We start from the raw sequence: 18,834 nt of genomic DNA, 5'->3' as shown, positions 1-18,834 counted from the left end.
GGCTGTGTGGTCTGGCAGAGAGCAGAGCACAGGGGCAGAGGGACTGAGCTCCAATCTGTGGTTGACTCATGGCACCTCTGGCCAGGAGCTGCACGGTTGGGTCCAGCTGGAAAATAGGGAAGAAACCCAAGTCAGAATCTCACTGAGAAATCCAGATGTCCTTATGAGAAAAAACAAGGCAGCTTTAGTTTCTCTCTCTGGTCTCCTTTTCTCCCTGTGTGTGTATCTAGGCCTCTAGATTGTGTGTGGGTATTTAGTCTTCTTCTCTTCAGGGCCTGATTTTGATCTCTGCTGCTGTCCCTGTCTTTGAGTATCACTGTGTTGAGTCCACAGTGACCCTGCCATCAGCTTCATCATGCTTGACATCGACTTTCCTAAAGTTCAAGTGAAACCTGGCTTTCTGTGTCTTCTGTGTAGTGTGTCTGGGCTTATGCCCCTCTTTCTTGGTAATAGAAATGTTGGGGCATGGACAGATTAGCAGACACTCTTCACCTGACTCTGGAAAGGCCTTGAACTAAGGGTTCTTTTTCTGTCTGTTGCTGCAACAAATGCATATATATATTAAAATATATAATAACTATATATCTATAATATGTATATGTATATATATATTAAAACAAATACTTCTGGTGCTAGGACAAAAGTGTCAAAATTGATTCTTTAAAGTAAGGGCTTTGCTAGGTCCTTGGATTCTGTTTTTCTGTACCACCCTCACTCTCTGCCTACTGTTCTTAGAATGGCTTCATTTCTTCCCCTCTGTTGCACCTTTCCATTTTCTGACACTCTCCTTCCTATTCCTCCTTCATCAGAGTGACTTGCAGAGCAGACTGTCCTTTAAGGCCACATTCCATCTGACTTTGCCTACAGAGGAAGGGCCTTGTTCAGTGCCTGACTTTGCCACTGGGCAGGAGATTCTTGATGCCAGAGCTGGGTCAGAGTGTCTCCACCAACCAAGTGACCTTTACACCATTTGGGACTTCAGTTCTTTTTCCTTAACCCATGAAACAGGAATAATTTTGCTTACTGTGCATGCTTTGAGGGTTCACCAAACAGGATAGTACATGTCAGATTCTAAGCATACAGCACCGTAAGTGGATAGGGGGTTTTGAGTTGAAGTTGTAGCTCCTAATGGACAGGAGCTTGGCTTCTCCTCTCAGTGATTCCTAGAACTAGCTGGGTTTCTGTTCTTTGTTACACAGAGACTTTGTTCAAACATCTTCCTAGAGCTTTTGGTTTTGAGTGGTGACTGGCTATCACAAAGTCTTCTTTCCACCATCGATGAATGTTGGGATTTTGTGTCTTCACAGAATGCCTTTGGTGTGTCAAATACTGCTCACCAAATTGCAATTTGAACACTTCTTTCTATTTCTACCTTTGTTTTTTCAGGGAGACTTGTAGCTCCATCATTTTTCTTTAAATAATTTGGGTTCTAGGAAGACTAAGATTATTCTCTTCCCTGCCTCTAAAGACTCTGAGTTTTGCAGTGGAGAGGTCCTGGGGCTCTACAAACCTGGTTTTATTTTTTCAGTACTGGGTGTTGAACCAAGGGTCTCATACATATTAGATAAGAGCTGTACCTCAAGCCAACACAAACTTTATCACTGAGCTATATCCCCACCCCCTCATTTGGATTCTTAAGGTGCTTGGAATGGAACCCATAGCCTCGGCCATGCCAGAAAAGTGCTCTGTAGAGTTTCATGTGTTCACAATCTGATTTGAAAGTTTTATCTTTTTCATGTAGGAAAATGATGTTTTGGGTCTTTGTTGTATCATTTTGAGAAGTTGTAAGGTATTCACAGGCATTGTTTCTTTGGTATACCCTATAATACCTGGAAGACTAAATGAATTCATTCTGTTCACCTTGAAACTGAAGCCAAGAAGGCTGGCTGCAAGGGTGAATCATGAAGACAAATCAGCTTGGAGACTTGGGGGAAACACATCCTTCCCCGACCTTTCTAGGCTCACTGCCAAGCTGTCAAAGACACTTGAGTTCTGGGTACAGTTCATTTCAGAATGAGTCAAAGACATGAAAGAGTCTTGTTCATACATGCCCAACAAGGGAAGAGCCTGGAGGAAGATGCTTCTAGGTGTCCTGTCAGGGAGTTGGGAGATCTTTCTTCCTCTCTGCTAGGCAAGAGAGCTCATCAACTTAAAGGGGACACAACACAGTCCTCCAGGTTATCTGCAGGGGCAAGGTTTCAAGATATTCTGAGAGCATCCTTCCATGGCTACGATCAGTTTCTCCTAAGTGCAGGGCTGGGAGCCATTTGTAACAGGCACAGAACACTCCTCTGGGAATGAACTGAACAGCACTGTCCAGAACATCACTTTGATGTTACCTCAGTGTCACAGAATATTTATTTACACTGTAAAGATGTATCTCTGCCTAAGGAGCTTTCTGATTGGTTTAATAAAGAGCCCAATGGCCAATAGCTAGGCAGGAGAGGATAAGCATGACTTTGGGGGTGGAGGGAGGAACTGGGAGGGGAGAATCTAGGCATACAGGAGATGCCAGGGAGACACTGAAGAGGTCGGATATATGGCATGTATGAGCCACATGGCAGAACATAGATTAATATAAGCAGGTGAATTTAAGTTATAAGAGCTAGTGAGACTAGCCTAAGCTAATAGTCAAGTCTTATAATTAAAAAGAAGTATCCAAGTCCTTATTTGTGAGCTGGCAGCTGACAAAAAAGCATGCTACACCCTAGAAACCAGAAAAACAAACACCCTGAACCATTTCTTTGATTTTTTTTCTAGCACCTGGGAATTAAACTTCTTAGATGAGCCAATAGTGTCATCCCTTCCTTAACTCAAACTTCCTCTCCCAGGACTACAGCAAAGGAAGAATTTAGAATGGGTAAGATAATAACCATTTGGGATGCCAAAGGCCGTTGACATTTTGTGGGTTTGAGCATCCTTTCCTCCCTATCCTTTGAGTCATGGACCACATTCCTGAGTGAGATTTGCAGCCAGGCAGATGGTTGGAGATCTGAAAGGAGTCTTTTGTTCCTTAGATCTGTAGCCGGGATAAATTTCAGGGGAAGCTGAAAATAGGAAGATTCCACAGTTCAAGTTTACGTTTGTGAGGAAAGCATCCATCTCTGTGGGTCTAGGGGAGAACACCTCTGTGAGCTACCTAGAGCTAGATGCTCTAAGGATGGGAGAGCCAGATACAATTTAGGATGCCTAGTCAAATTTGACATTTAGACAAAGAACAGATTTTAGTATACACCTGTCTCATTCAGTATCTGTGACATAGTTACACAAAAATTATTTGTTGTTTTTCTAAACTTCAAACCAAACTGGGTATCCTGCATTTTTGTTGTTGACTCTGGCACCTTTTCCTGGAGTCCTGGCATCTGTTGGTTTCCATGGGGATGAGATGTGCACACACTTGCACATGGGAAACAAGATAACTAAGGCAAATGGGAAGGGCATGTCAGTTGCTCATCTGTGTCATGACAGGAAGCTAAGAGTCGGTTAGAGGTCATTTTGGTGTTTCTAGTTTTTCTATTTTGAATGAGCATATAATTACTAACTCTGTGTTTTCAAACCTTTCTCAAGTCCCTGAGGATTGTTGGAGAATTCCAACATCTATCCAAAATTTGACTGATTGCTCTTAATTAAATTCCCCACTAGGCCATTTGGAAAAATGAATATGGTGAGAGTCTTAGAGAAGTATATGGCTCCCTCTCTGCCCCTCCCCCTCCCTGCTTCTCCCCTTCCTTACACCCACCCCCACTCCAGGCTGCTCTCATCACACCCTTTCTCCTCTTAGGAGACAGAATATGATGAAAGGGCTGTAAGAATTTAGGCCTAATCTAGGAAAAGTAAGTCATATCTCAGATGCTCCAACTCCAGTGTAAGAGAGGAGCCCAGAAATGATTCTGTGAGTGTGGCAAGCAAAGGTTTTTCGTTGGGATTAGGGACACCTGGCAGGTCTTGAGTCAGTCCTCAGCAGGAGGAGGGGTGGGAGACTTCATAAATTGGAGCGTAGCTGGCTCTGGGTTGTGTAAAAGGGAGGGGAAGAAGGACTTTTGGCTGTTGACTGAGTCCTGGAGACTCAGAGAAAGAGGCCAGCATTACAAGTTGCTATGGAGTCTGAGCTCAGAGCTCCTCAATTGGCCCGGAATAGCAGCACCTGGATCTTCCTGTTCAAGACACGTCCTCTGGTGTTTTAATGCTAGTGTTCAGAAGACTTGACCAGAGTTTAGGGGTGTCAAGTGAGGGACAAGGATGAGGAAACTACAAGTTTCCAATTAGAGTGAGCACTTCTGGTTTGCACGGTAGGACTCCTACTCTGGAACTGAATGTTTCTGCTCTGCCCAGGCAAGCACCTTCTCCACTTTCTTGACTAACTTGTCTGGGGACTTTTGGGTCCCAGCTCTGACTCTAAGAGCACACGACTTTAGTGAAAGACCCTGTGAACCAAAGAGAAGATGTCCCACTCCATGGGTGTGGTCAAGCTAGGGGCTCACCTAGAAAGGTGGGCTTTCTGGCCAAGGCAAGTCCTTCAAGCACTCTCTCCTCTGGCACATCTTTCACCCCTCTTTAGATAAGGACATAAATAACAAAGCCAGATGACTGTCTCTGGGTCCTCTTTCCCCCTTTCCTAATGTGGATGGCACCTTACCCATCTCTTAGTCTCACTTAGGCCATCCCTCCCTTTAAGCCTATACTGATGGAGATTAGACTACGAGATAAAAGTTCCTTTATAAACCTGGGCAGGACCCACACTTGTAGTTCTGCTTGGCAGCGAGGCTGAGGCATACTGTGAGTTTGAGGCCAGTTTGGGCTACAGAGTGAGTATCAGGCCAGCTTGGATTATAGTATAAAATCTGTATCAACAAAACAAAACAAACAAACTAAAAACATTAGGAAAACTCTTTGCAAATATTCTCAAGATTCTCTCTGATTTTTCCATTTCCTTAAATTTGGGTATTCACAAAGACCTTGAGACATAGCATTTGGAAATGACAAGAGTTTAATTCTCACCTAATTGCCCATAGTGTGTGATCTAAGTTGTTGAGATAATGGACAACCTTTTATTTTTAGGATTTATTTATTTATTTGTGTGTGTGTGTGTGTGTGTGTGTGTGTGTGTGTGTGTGTGTGTGTAACGTCTATATGTTTTGCTATCAAGTCCAAAAGAGGGCTTGAGATCTCCTGGAGTTGGAGTCACAGATGTGAACCATCTAACAGAGGTGCTGGAAACCAAATTCCTGTTATCTGTAAGAGCAGGAAGTGCTTCTAGCCACTGAACATCTCTCCAGTCCTGACGATGGGTACTCTTCAGTGTCTTCACTGAATTATACTAATTAATATGCATTCTCTACTCAAGGAGAGAAATGGGACTTTTAAAGATTATCATTCAGTAGAGAAAGGTTCAGGTCATTTGTTCTCATTTTTCCAGGGTACTGATACATGAGCAATGACTTTGTATGAAACAAAGAGGCAAGTTTCACTCTTTCCCTTTGGGAAGGTCCCTGCAGCATACAGATATTGTGCCCAGTGCACTCTGTTAACCCATCCCTTCCTTTGGGAACAGTTGTTTGAAACTAGAAGAGGAAGAAAGGAAGAGACAGGAAAGGAGGGAATGGAGGAAGAGAGCAAAAGAAAATTGCACTGTCACAAAAAGATTTGAGCTTCCCCCTACCCCCTCTGACCTCGTAATTAACTGGTTGGTGCAGCTGGAGGGATGGCTCCTGGTGAGTTGTAACTTGTTGGGTCCCAGTCCTCTGGAATCTGAACTAGCTCAGTAGAGGAGGAAAGCACAGTTCTCTACAGCCCCTTCTCTTCTGTCTTGTTTGAATTCTCTACTCAGAAGGGTCTGAGAGAGGCTTAAAGGTTTTATTGTTCTCCTCCCTACCCCAGGGATGGTACAGAGACTCTGGGAAGAACTTGCTTGAAGCCTGCTTCTCCTCAATGCTGACTCAGGGCCAGCTACTCAGAAGCCTTGAGGGAAAGTGGAAAATGGACTAAGAAACGAAGGAGGGACCAGGGTCCTGCAGAGCCAACTGCAGTCTGTATGGACCTGCCAAGGAATGGAGTCTTTTTGTCTTCCAAGGCCGTGTGCCTACATGGCCTGGAGGGAAGAGCTGGGCTTCCAATGAGATCCTTGTATTCAGGTCCCGATTTCTTCCTAAAATCTACGGCTACTGTACAGCTCTAAGTCTCGGTTTCCTTATCCATCAGGTGGGCAGAATAATGATACCAACTCCTTAAGAGAGCCTCTCAGTGCAGCTCCAGCATAGGAGCATTTCTGTTACTCCTGTTCTTCTTGAAAACCCTGTGACTGTATTGATGGACAGGGCATGTGTGCCTTCTTGACCCACTCAAAGTTGAGCTGTATATAGACTTTGGTTCCAGATTAGTGAAAATTGGAAAATGGAAGCACTGTGTCTGGTGAACCAGAGGAGGGGGAGGTCCCTGAAAAGCTGCCTGAAGGTTGTCATATATAGATCAGATGACCCTGTGGATGCTCTGGCTAATATTTCTTCTGGACCAGGAACTGCTCCTCTGCTTAGTTAGTCAGTCACACCTGTCACCATTATCATCACTCCAGGGCAGTGTCGGCTAGATGAGCTTCGAAAGTTGGGAAGGAACAGAGAGGTTCTTCAAAGTCACACAACTTCCCTCTGGCGTGAGTGTTTCTCTCTGCACCCCTCAACTATTTTTCTTGAGAGCTTACCAGGGACCAGCACACTCTGTAATACTTCACAGCAATCCTGCAGGTGAGAAATGCTGTGCCACTTTTGTAACAGTGCATCGGAGACACATACCTAAGAAGAGGAAGCTTATAAATATGCTGAGGAGGGCTGGAATAATGAACTTCGGAATTCCATAAGTTGAGTTCTTCATGATAAGCAAAAAGAGCCATTTCCATGTGGATTATTTTGCATAAATCTTAACGATTTTACTACATTTTTTATTTGTTTATGTGTATATTTGCATAGGCACACATGTACCACGATATTTATGTTGAGATTAGGGGCTAGCTTTTTGGAGTTGGTTCTCTCCTACCATGTGACTTCAAGGGGTCAAACCTAAGTTATCAGGTCTGATGGCAAATGCCCTTTCCTGCTGAGCCATCTCTCAGGTCCTGTTTTGCAGAAATCTTAATATCAGTCAAGGACAATTATTCTCTTATGTCTGTGAGCATTATGGTGCAGAAAGGGAAAGGCCATAGTTCTCTTGATCATCTTCCTTAGATCTAGCTATCACTCACAAAGTGGTCTCATGGGTAGAGTTCATCTTGCTTCAACAGTAACCTTTAGTTTACTGATAAGAAAGCCCCATAGTCTTAGGGTTCTCCTGCCTGATATAAGTGTCCCATAGAATCTGTGTCTTCCAGCAGTTCACAAACTCATTAAGATCTGAGACGGTCTTATCTATCTAATGTCTACACTACCTTATCTAATCACTCAGAAAATGCCTTCTAGAGCAAATAAAAACAGCTAGCATTTATCATTTGCTTGCTGCATGCACGTGGTGTAGAATATATGATATGCATGCACCTATGGGACCCTCATAACAACATAGCTTGGCAGATGGAGAAACGGAAGCCTGGAGTTGATGCTGAGTCATTTGGAAGTATGAGCAAGCTGACCTTCTTAGAAAAGTACATGGCTCTTTCCTCCTTTATCCTTGTGCTGTGAGATCACTCTCATCACACTCTTTCCCCTTGTTGGACAAGTGGAAGGTTGTGAAGCTATGGGAGCTCAGGCAGAGTCAGTTGGCAGCAGAGCTTGGGACACAAGGATGTTTTCTGCACATAGACTCTGAGTGTCTTCTTCAAAAGCTTTTGGTAGCACCTCCCCACCCCTCTCCTAAGCCTCCAGTTTCCGGAGGTGTCTTCCTCCGCACCTCCTTCCTGAGGGTAGAATTTTCCAAATGGCCATCTTGGAGCAAGCCCTCAGAAGGACTAGTTACATGTTTTTCCTTCTTGTCCAATCTGCAGGCCTGCCTTTGGCCAGCTCCCCTTTGCTTTCTCTCCTCATCTGCATTTGGGCTATGAAGTCTTTCCTTTCCCCCAGGTAGCTCCAGAGCCCAGAGAATTAGGGTAGTCACTTTGTCTTGCAAGAAGGTGTGTTGTCTCTGGGGCAGTTCATTAATTTGTTCCTTTTCCTTCACCCTCTCTTTCTCGTCTTCTTTCTCTATCTAGCCTTTTCCCTAACCTCCAAGTATCAGTTAGGAACTCCTGAGAGATAGTGTTTTAGTTTCCTTTTGCGGGTGTAATAAGTCACCACAAACATCTTCTTACTGTGTGAGAAGTCAGAAGTGAAAGGAATCTGAAATTAAGATTTCAGCAAGGATTGTTCATTCTGGAGGTTCAGGGAGGAGAAGTAAGTCTCACTCGGTAGCCCAGGCTGGCTTTGACCTAGTGGCAATCCTCCTACTTTAACATCACATTCTCGCTGCCATGGTAAGCCTAGTGGAGCTTGCAAAGAACTCTCCAGGAGAGTTTCTTCTCCGCTAGCAAGTATCTACTGCATTTTATAAAATCTGACAGGGGTGTGTGTGGGCTTGTGAGTCTTGTAGGTCACACGAGCTTCCTTTATCTTGGGTGCCTCCATTCTATAGGAAGGGACGCTTAATTCAGACGCCATAGTTGTACATAGTTAGTGTGAGTAGGAGAGCTAGAGGGAGTGGTGGTGTGCATCTTTTGAGACTGGGACCTTGCAGTTTTCTTTTGTTATCTTTCGTGTACTCTGTCTGCAGACAAGGTACCAGGTCTCAGGATGTTCCATGGAGAGGTTCACAGAAGGGGCTGAGGTCCCCTACTGATCAGCAGCGTCGTCCCCCAAGTCACATATTGCAGCACCTTCGGTCCAACTTTGTGAGAGATCCAGAGTCCAAACTAGCCAGCTAGGGTACTTGCCAATTTCTAGTCTTGAGATAATAAATGTTTGTCTTTTGGTTTTAGTTGCTAAGTATTGAAATGATTTGTTTTGTACCTATAGTTGGCTGATACAAAAGCAAAGATCTAGAAGTCTAGAGAGAGTTTGTTCTGAACTCTGGCTTTACCCATGGGGTTGCTAATTAAGCTTTGATCCTCTATCACACACATTCCATTCCATCCAGTTAGCCTCTGTAGGTTTCCAGACTCCTGAGCCACTTCCCACAGGGAACATTAGGGATCATTGCATGGTTTTATTTGGCTCCGAAATCACTGGTGGCCATAAATGACTCTTTGGAGCCCAAACTCCGTCTTTGTCATTCCCCTCTCCTTGCCCCATCCACATTTCTCATGATGTCTGGCAGACCCTTCAAGCCTGCTCAGACCAAGTGGCTCCCTGATATTGCAGTCTCTTTTTGGTTCTCAGTCTTCCTTACTCTCCCCTCTTCTGATGCAAAGATCTGCTTGGTGACCAGGAGCCAATGATTGATGCTTTTATGTGTTATACCTTGGTTTTTTACAACAAGTCTTTTTATTTTATAGATAAGGAAACTAAGGTTACATGTCTTGTTCAAAGTCCCAGGGGAAGCAAGTTGTAGATTCTGCCCTTGGTCCCCTACTCAACTTCTTACTTTGAGTTCAGTGTTTTTCCACTACACCATGTTGCATCTGACTCAAGTTTCTGTGGAATTTTACAGTGCAGAATGCTCCTGCTCATTTATAATTGTTACTGAGCCTCACAACAACTCAATGAGACAGAGGGAGCATGAATTGCCCATTCCATTTTACAGATGGGAAGCCTGAAATGAGAAAGAGGATTCCCCTCTGATTGTCAACAGTCAGGGTCAGGATTCCCAGCCATGGTCTGTTTCTGGACCCACCAATCTTCCCTGACCTTCTTTTTTGAATGTTGTCCCAAAGCAAGTATAGATTTTTGAGAGATGGATACCAAGCGTGCTGTGCTTAATGAGTAATTATTTATTGGCAGTACTGGACATGAAACCCAGGGTCTTGACCATGATAACAAAGAAGTCTGTCACCCAGTCACACTGTCATCCCAATTTTTAAATGAATTCATTAGTAAATGATACTAAAGGGGGCTCAAATATCTAAGAAATTACTCATGACGATTAAATGAGATTAATTTTTTAAAATTGAAAATAAAGTTAGAGTTATATAATATATTCTGAACATGACTTTCCCTTCCCTGTCTCCTGCAGTTTCTCCACACCTCTCCACCCTTCTGAAAGAATCAAGGTCACATATCTAAGGCTGATGTTCAACCGCCAGTCCTGATAGGAGAGAAAAAATACACGCAAAAATGTGCAACAAGTCAGATCGAAGAAGGGAACTGATGATGGAAAGAGCTGAATTAAGAGGCTGTGGAATGAGCAGTGATGGTAACTTCAAGCCTGACCCACATTTGTTTATGATAAAGGAAGTCCTGCTTATAGTGGACAGGGTGATAAATATGATGGACCATGGATGGCCCAGATAGCCCCACATGATTCAATGTTCAGGGCATGATTGTTACCCAGGAAGAGGGTGGAGCTTTTGTGGCTAGTCTGTGGCTCTTCTTAGTTTGACTTCTTTGCTTGAGCCCTTATGTTCAGCACTTTATTCAGTGACAAGCTTATTCTGGAAGAAGGTTCTCTGAGGGCAAGCAATACATGCTGAGGCTCTTTAGGTTTGTGAGGTCTCTGAGGTCATCCTATTTATGCACTTGTTCTTAGCCTAACACCAAAGCACTAGGCTTGAAACATGCAAGTGCTGAATCAGGGAATGGGTCTTACATACCTGGATAAGCTACATCCCTGCAGGACTTTCCTCTCTCTGTGGGATTCTAGCATTTTCCCATCTTGCACTCACATTCTAGTCCCCACTGCCCTGTGTTGTCGAGGACTCTTTCCACCTTCTTACCCCACTTAAGTTAGATCCACCAGACCAGCTTAAGTGTCCCATCTTTGGTGACCATGGCTGGTCACCCTTAGCTGATGGTCATCCTGATGTGATTTCTGAGTACAACTTTTCATTGAGATTCAGAGTGATTCAGAGATTAAGAGAGAGATAAAAGACTTGGGGACAGGAAATCTGGCAACACGGTGCCCCTGAGGACCAATTCAGTCTTCACCCTGGGGTGTGCAATGGTAAATGATGAAAGTGAAAGATTCTTCCCAAGGTCTTCTGGGTCACAATCCAAAGCCATCTCTCAAGTGGCCTTGGCTCATTTTTCCTAGAAGAGGCTATATTCAGCATGTTGAAGCAGAGAAAGTGATATGAAGAGACAAACCTCTAAATCATTCTGACTAAGCTGGTATTTACATCACACCTTTCTCCCCAAGGGTTTAGACTGCATCAGGAAAATGACATCATCAAGTCCTTACTGTCTCACCTCTGCCTTCCCTCCTAGATCATCCTTTCCTGCTGCCCCATAGGAGGACGAGGTGGTCCTAGTCACAGCATCTGCCATCTGGATTATGCTCCAGGTATAGGTACCGAGCTCTTAGTTGCTGACCTTCCCATTTCTGGTCCTAGTTTCTAGTATCAAGCTCACACAGGAGGATGTCTGTTTCTTTACTGGATGTCATCCATGCCAGAACTCAAGCAGGCCCCACCTTTACTATGAATCTCTATAAAAGAAAACACTTAACTGTTTTTGAAACTTTACCAAAGCTCCAATCTAGAGAAATGGGAGGAGTTCTTGATATCTAACACAACCCACCTTGGCTTAGGTAGGCCCTATTCTTTTTGGTCCTGTTTTAGTTGACACAAAGAACAGGTAACTTGCCCTCATGTCCCCCACTTAAAGGAGTATCTGGAATTTTCCTTTAACTGGTCAAATTTTGTGTTTCTAGGGATTTAACGAAGGGCCTGGTACATGCTAAGTAGTGATTAGCTATTGAGTCATACCCCCAGTCCTGGACAGTTTTTAATTTATTTGTTCTTTGGGAACCTCATGCAACATATATGCATATATATATATGTATATATCTCATATTCCTCCCCACCCAGTCCTCTCAGATCCTCCCCCTCTCCCTGCCCACCCAACTTCATGTTTTTTCTTCCCCTTCCAAAAGTAAACCACCCTCAAACAAAACAAAACTAAAGAGACCAAAAAAAAAAAGTCCACAAAACAAAAGAGCACCCAAACCACAGCAAAATAAAGTACACACACTCAGGAAACCAAACAAAACACAGAGGCAGTTTTGCAGTTTTGCAGTCCACTGCTCCTGAGCAGGAGGCCTGCCCGGGAACGTGGTTGATTTCCCCAGTGTCACTACCCTGGGGAAACTGATTTCCCCTTTCCCAGCAGCTATCAGTAACAGATTGCTTCTTGCTTGGGACAGGACTTGAACCTCATGTTCCCTTCTCCCTGCTAGGCTTCTGTCCGGCTTGAGCATGTGTGGGTCTTGTGCATGCTCTCACGGTTTCCTCCAGTGCATGCGTGTTTCAGCCCTGGTGTGTCTCAAAGGTGCTGCTTCCCGGGGTCTCCCACGTATGGCTCTTACAATCTTTCTGCCTCCTCTTCTACATTGTCTTTAAATTTTAATTAAGAGGTTTTTTTATTTTTTAAAATTCAAATTAGAAACAAGCTTTTTTATGTGTTAATCCCAGTTCCTTCTCCCTCCCCTCCTCCCCTCCACCCCACCAGCCCCCTATCCCATCCCCTTTCTGCTCCCCATGGAAGTGAGGACTTCCATGGGGAAATATTCAGAGCCTGTCATATCATTTGAGCAGAGCCTAGGCCCTCTTCTGTGTGTCTAGGATGAGAGAGCATCCCTCTGTGGAGAATGGGTTCCATTCTTATACTAGGGATAAATACTGATACACTACCAGAGGCCCCATAGACTGCCCAGGCCTTTTAACTGACATCCATGTTCAGGGGGTCAGAACTGGTCCTATGCTGGTTCCCCAGCTATCAGCCTGGGGTCCACAAGCTCCCCCTTGTTCAGGTCAGCTGTTTCTGTGGGTTTCTCCAGCATGGTTTTGACCCTTTTGCTCATCACTCCTCCCTCTCTGCAACTGGATTCCAGGAGTTCAGCTCAGTGTTTAGCTGTGGGTTTCTGCTTCTGCTTCCATCAGCTACTGAATGAAGTCTCTAGGATGGCATATAACGTAGTCATCAATCTCATTATAGGGGAAGGCTATTTAGGGTAACCTCTCCACTATTGATTCGATTGTTAGTTGGGAACATCCTTGTAGATCTCTGGATATTTCCCTAGTGCCAGATTTCTCTTTAAACCTATAATGGTCCCCTCTATTATGGTATCTCTTTTCTTGCTCTCTTTTATTCTTCCCCTGACTCGATCTTCCAGCTCCCTCATGCCCTCCTCTTCTCCCCTTCTCTTTCTCCTAACTCCGTCTCCCTTTCCCCCATGTTCCCAATTAGCTCAGGAGATCTTGTCCCTTTCCCCTTCTCTGGGGGACCACGTCTCTCTTAAGGTCTTCCTTGTTTCCTTGCTTCTCTGGCAGTGTGGATTGTAGGTTGGCAATCTTTTGCTCTATGTCTAAAATCCATATATGAGTGAGTACATACCATGTTTGTCTTTTTGTGACTGGGTTACCTCACTCAGGATGGTTTCTTCTAGTTCCATCCATTAGCCTGTGAATTCCAAGATTTCATTTATTCTTCTGCTAAGTAGTACTCCATTGTATAAATGTACCGCATTTTCTTTATCTTTTCTTCAGTTGAGGGGCATCTAGGTTGCTTCCAGGTTCTAGCTATTACAAATAATGCTACTATGAACATAGTGGAACAGATGTTCTTGTTGTATGAATGTGCCTCTTTTGGGTATATGCCTAAGAGTGGAAATGTTCGATCTTGTGGTACACTGAATCCCATTTTCCTGAGGAAAAGCCATACTGATCTCCAAAGTGGCTGTACAAGTTTGCATTCCCACCTGCAGTGGAGGACTATTTCCATTTCTCTACATCCTCTACAGCCTAAACTGTCATTGGTGTTTTTGATTTTAGTCATTCTGACAGGAGCAAGATGGTATCTCAGAGTTGTTTTGATTTGCATTTCCCTGATGGCTAAGGATGTTGAGCACTTTCTTAAGTGTCTTTCAGCCATTTTAGATTCCTCTATCGAGAATTTCCTATTTAATTCTGTACACACTTTTTAATTGGATTATTTGGTGTTTTGGTGACTAGCTTCTTGACTTTTTTTATATTTTGGAAATCAGCCCTCTGTCAGATGTGGGATTGGTGAATATCTTTTCCCATTCTGTGGACTGCCATTCTGTCTTGTTGACTGTGTCCTTTGTCTTACAGAAGCTTCTCAGTTTCAGGAGGTCCCATTTATTAATTGTCGATCACAGTGTCTGTGCTACTGGTGTTATGTTCAGGAAGTGGTCTCCTGCACCAATTTGTTCAAGGGTACCTCCCATTTTCTCTTCTAAGATGTTCAGTGTGGCTGGATTTATGTTGAGATCTTTGATCCATTTGGACTTAAGTTTTGTACATGGTGATAGATATGGATCTATCTGCAATCTTCTATAAGCCAGCATCCAGTTATGCCAGCACCATTTGTTGAAGATGCTTTCTTTTTTCCATGATATAATTTTAGCTTCTTTGTCAAAAACAGGTGTTTGTTGGTATGCCGGTTAATATCAGTGTTTTCAATTAGATTCCATCGATCTACCTGTCTACTTATGTGCCAATACCAAGTTGTTTTCAGGACTATAGTTCTACAATAGAGCTTGAAGTTAGAGATGGTGTTGCCTCTGGAAGTTCCTTTATCATACAGGGTTGTTTTGGCTCTCCTGGGTCTTTTGTTTTCCAAATAAAGTTGATTATTGTTCTTTCAAGGTCTGTGAAGAGTTGTGCCAGTATTTTGATGGAGATTGCATTGAATCTGTAGATTGCTTTTGGTAAGATTGGCATTTTACTATTTTGATCCTACCTATCCAAGAGCATGGGAGATCTTTCCATTTTCTGGCATCTACTTTAATTTCTTTCTTTAAAAACTCAAAGTTCTTCCTATGCAGGTCTTTCACTTGTTTAGTTAGTGTTACCCCAAGGTATTTTATATTGCTTGTGGAAATTGTAAAGGGTGATATTTCTCTGATTTTTTTCAGCCCATTTATCGTCTATATATAGTAGGCCTACTGAGTTTTTTTTAGTGCATCCTGTCACTTTGCTGAAGGTGTTTATCAGCTCTAGGAGTTCCCTGGTAGTTTTTTGCGTCACTTATATAAGCTATTGTATGACCTGAAAATAGTGAAAGTTTGACTTCTTCTTTTCCAATTTGTATCCCCTTGATCTCTTTTTGTTGTCTTATTGCTCTAGCTAGAACTTCAAGTACAATATTGAAGAGCTATGGAGAGAGAGGCAGCCTTGTCTTGTTCCTGATTTTAGAGGAATCGCATTGAGTTTCTCTTGAGTTAGTTTGATGTTGGATGTTGGTTTACTGTATATTGCTTTTATTATGTTCAGGTGTGTTCCTGTTATCCCTGATCTCTCCAGGACCTTTGCCATGAAGGGGTGCTGGATTTTGTCAAAGGCTTCTTCAGCATCTAGTAAGATGATCATGTGGTTTTTCTTTTGCAGTTTGTTTATATGGTGGATTACATTGATAGATTTTTGTATGTTGAACCGTCCCTGCATCCCTGGAATGAAGCCTCCTTGATCATGGTGAATGGCTTTACTGATGTGTTCTTGGATTCGATTTGTCAGTATTTTGTTGAGTAGTTTTGCATCAATGTTCATGAGGGATATTTATGGTCTATAGTTCTCTTTCTTAGTTGTGTCTTTGTGTGACTTGGGTACCAAGGTAATTGTAGCCTTGTCAAAAGAGTTTGGCAATGACCCTTCTGCTTCTATTGTATGGAATACTTTGAGAAGAATTGGTATAAGCTGTTTTTTGAATTTCTGGTAGAATTCTGCACTGAAGCCATCTGGCCCTGGGCTTTTTTTTTCTCTTTTTTTTTTGGTTGGGAGACTTTTGATGACTGCTCCTAGTTCCTTAGGAGTTATAGATCTATTTAAATTGCTTATCTGTTCTTGGTTTAATTTTGACAAGTGGTATCTATCCAGAAAATTGTCCATTTCCTTTAAATTTTCAAATTTTATGGAGTACAGGTTTTCAAAGTATAACTTAAAGATTCTCTGGATTTCCTCAGTGTACGTTGTTATGTCCCCCTTTTCATTTCTGATTTTGTTAATTTGCATGTTTTCTCTCTGTATTTTGGTTAGTTTGGATAAAGGTTTGTCTATCTTGTTGATTTTCTCGAATAACCAACTCTTTGTTACATTGATTCTTTGTATTGTTTTCCTAGTTAATACTTTATTGATTTCAGACCTCAGTTTGATTATTTCCTGGCATCTATTCCTCCAGGATGAGTTTGCTTCTTTTTGTTCTAGAGCTTTCATTTGTGCTGTTAATTCTCTAGTGTGATTATTAGTTTCTCTATATGGGCACCTGGTGTTCTGAACTTTTCCCTTAGTACTGCTTTCAAAGTGTCCCATAAGTTTGGGTATGTTGTGTCTTCGTTCTCATTGAATTCTAGGAAGTCTTTAACTTCTTTTTTTATTTCTTCTTTGACTCAGGAATGGTGCAATTGCACATTGTTCAATTTCCATGAGGTTGTAGTCTTTCTACAATTTGTGTTGTTGTTTAATTCTAAATTTAAAGCATGGTGGTCTGATAAGATACAGGGAGTTATTACAATTTTTTGTACCTGTTGAGGATTGCTATATTGTTGAGTACGTGGTGGACTTTAGAGAAGGTTCCATGTGGCACTGAGAAGAAGATGTATTCTTTTGTGTTTGGATGGAATGTTCTATAGATGTCTGTTAAACGCAATTAGGTCATAACTTCTGTTAGTTCCTTTGTTTCTTTTTAAGTTTCTGTCTGGTGGTCCTGTCTAGTGGTGAGACTGGGGTGTTTAAGTCTTCCAATATAACTGTGTGAGGTTTTATGTATGATTTGGGTTTTAGTAATGTTTCTTTTATGAATGTGGATGCCTTTGTATTTGGAGCATAGATGTTCAGAATTGAGACTTCATCTTGATGGATTTCTCCTCTGATGAATATGAAATGACCTTCTTCATCTCTTTTGATTGATTTTAGTTTAAAGTCTAATTTGTTAAATATTAGGATTGCTATACCTGCTTGTTTCTTTGATGGTTATGGTAATCTGGACTGGCATCTGTGGTCTCTTAGTATTGGTGGAATATCAATCTAGGACCTTCTGGCTTTCAGAGTTTCCATGGAGAAATCAGATGTAATCTGATAGGTTTGCCTTTATATGTTACTTGGTCTTTTTCCTTTGCTGTTCTCAATATTCTTTCTTTATTCTGTATGTTTGGTGTTTTGATTATCATGAGATGAGGAGAATTTTTTCGTGGTTCACTCTATTTGATATTCTATAAGCGTCTTGCACTTTCTTTGGCATGTCTTTCTTTAGGTAGGGAAAGTTTTCTTCTATGATTTTGTTGAATATGTTTTCTGCACCTTTGGGGTGGGTTTCTTCACCTTTTTCTACATCTATTATTCTTAGGTTTGGTCTTTTCATGGTGTCCCATATTTCCTGGATATTTTGTGTTAGGGATTTGTTGGACTTAAGATTTTCTTTTGTTGATGAATCTATTTCTCCTAGTGTATCTTCAACACCTGAGATTCTCTCTTTCATCTCTTTTTTCTGTTGGTTATGCTTGCATCTGTAGTTCCTGATTGTTTACCCAGCTTTCCTATTTACAGCATTCCCACAGACTGTGTGTTTTTTTTATTGTCTCTATTTCAGCTTTCAAGCCTTGCACTGTTTGAATTGTTTCTTGCAATTTTTGGTTTGCCTTTTCCTCCATTTCTTGACTTTTTTTTGTTTTTTTCTTCCATTTCTTTAAGGATTTTCTCATTACCTCTTTGAGGATCTCTAGCACCTTCATAAAGTTGCTTTTAGAGTCATTCTTTCCTGCTTCATTTGTGTTGGGATGTTCAGGTCTTGCTGGTGTGGAGTCCCTAGACTCTGGAGGAGTCATATTGATCTTTCTGATGTTGATTGTGTTCTTATACTGTCATTTTCTCATCCCTTCTTCCAGTGGGTACTAGTTGGGTCTCTCCCTCTCCTGGTGGGTACATGACCAAGGTTCTCTTCCGGTGGGTGCAAGCAGGTCTAATACTTCGATGGCTCTCCTCTTCTTGTGAGTGGAGGTGGGACTAGTATCATAAAGTTGGCAGACTCTGGATGGGCTGTTCTTCCAGGATGGGTTCCCCTGTGTGCAGGTTCCCCTGGAAGTCAGGTCAGAAACAGGCCCACCTGCTTGCCTCCTCCCATAGGTGGAGTCAGGATTAGTACCACAATGTTGGCAGACTCTGGATGGGCTGATCCACTGGGAGGGGTTCCCCCCTCAGTCCCCAGACCTCAGGAGACTCCAAGTAGGGCACAGAAAGGCATCCAGAAACAGGCTGATGCTTAACTCCTCCCGTGGGTGAAGGTGGGACTAGCACCTTGATGCTGACAGACTCTGGATGGGCTGGTCCACTGAGACAGGTTCCCCCATGTGTAGTCACCAGGCCTCAGGAGGCTCTGACTAAAAGTTTTTTAATTAATGTATTTTACTTTTATGTCTGTGTTTTCTCTGCATGTATGTGTGTACACCACAGGCATACCCTACTTGAAGAAGTCAGAAGAGGGCATTGGATCTCTGAAGATATGGCAGCAGCTGTGAATGTTTGTGAATCACCATATGGTTCTTACTGATGGTTCATCTCTGCAGTCTCATGATTAAGTCTTAAATGGGGTCAAATCTATTTTTACCATTACATTATCGAGATGTGGGGCAGATTCCAACATTTGTAAATATTCAATGGTGTCTTAAAGGAGGTGGAAGACCATTTATACACCAAACTCTTGGTAACTATAAAGCAGGGTTACTATACTTCTTAACTTAAATGAGAGCTAAGGAGTGAATCCTTTATTTATTTGTAGA

General features: G+C 42.5%; 1 long non-coding RNA gene across 1 annotated transcript; it reads left to right on the top strand.

Moving 5' to 3' along the window:
- Positions 1 to 10,122: 10,122 nt before the first annotated feature.
- Positions 10,123 to 18,797, top strand: LOC121142794. Its single transcript, XR_005879900.1, has 3 exons — positions 10,123 to 10,302; positions 11,313 to 11,388; positions 18,509 to 18,797. It is a non-coding gene; the product is annotated as an uncharacterized LOC121142794 (long non-coding RNA).
- Positions 18,798 to 18,834: the final 37 nt, after the last annotated feature.

This window comes from Mesocricetus auratus, unplaced genomic scaffold, assembly GCF_017639785.1.
Source record: "Mesocricetus auratus isolate SY011 unplaced genomic scaffold, BCM_Maur_2.0 Super-Scaffold_100010, whole genome shotgun sequence".
In the NCBI taxonomy this organism is placed as follows: Eukaryota; Metazoa; Chordata; class Mammalia; order Rodentia; family Cricetidae; genus Mesocricetus; species Mesocricetus auratus.
The sequence above is the reverse complement of the archived record's forward strand: the minus strand, read 5'-3'. Positions and strand labels throughout refer to the sequence as shown.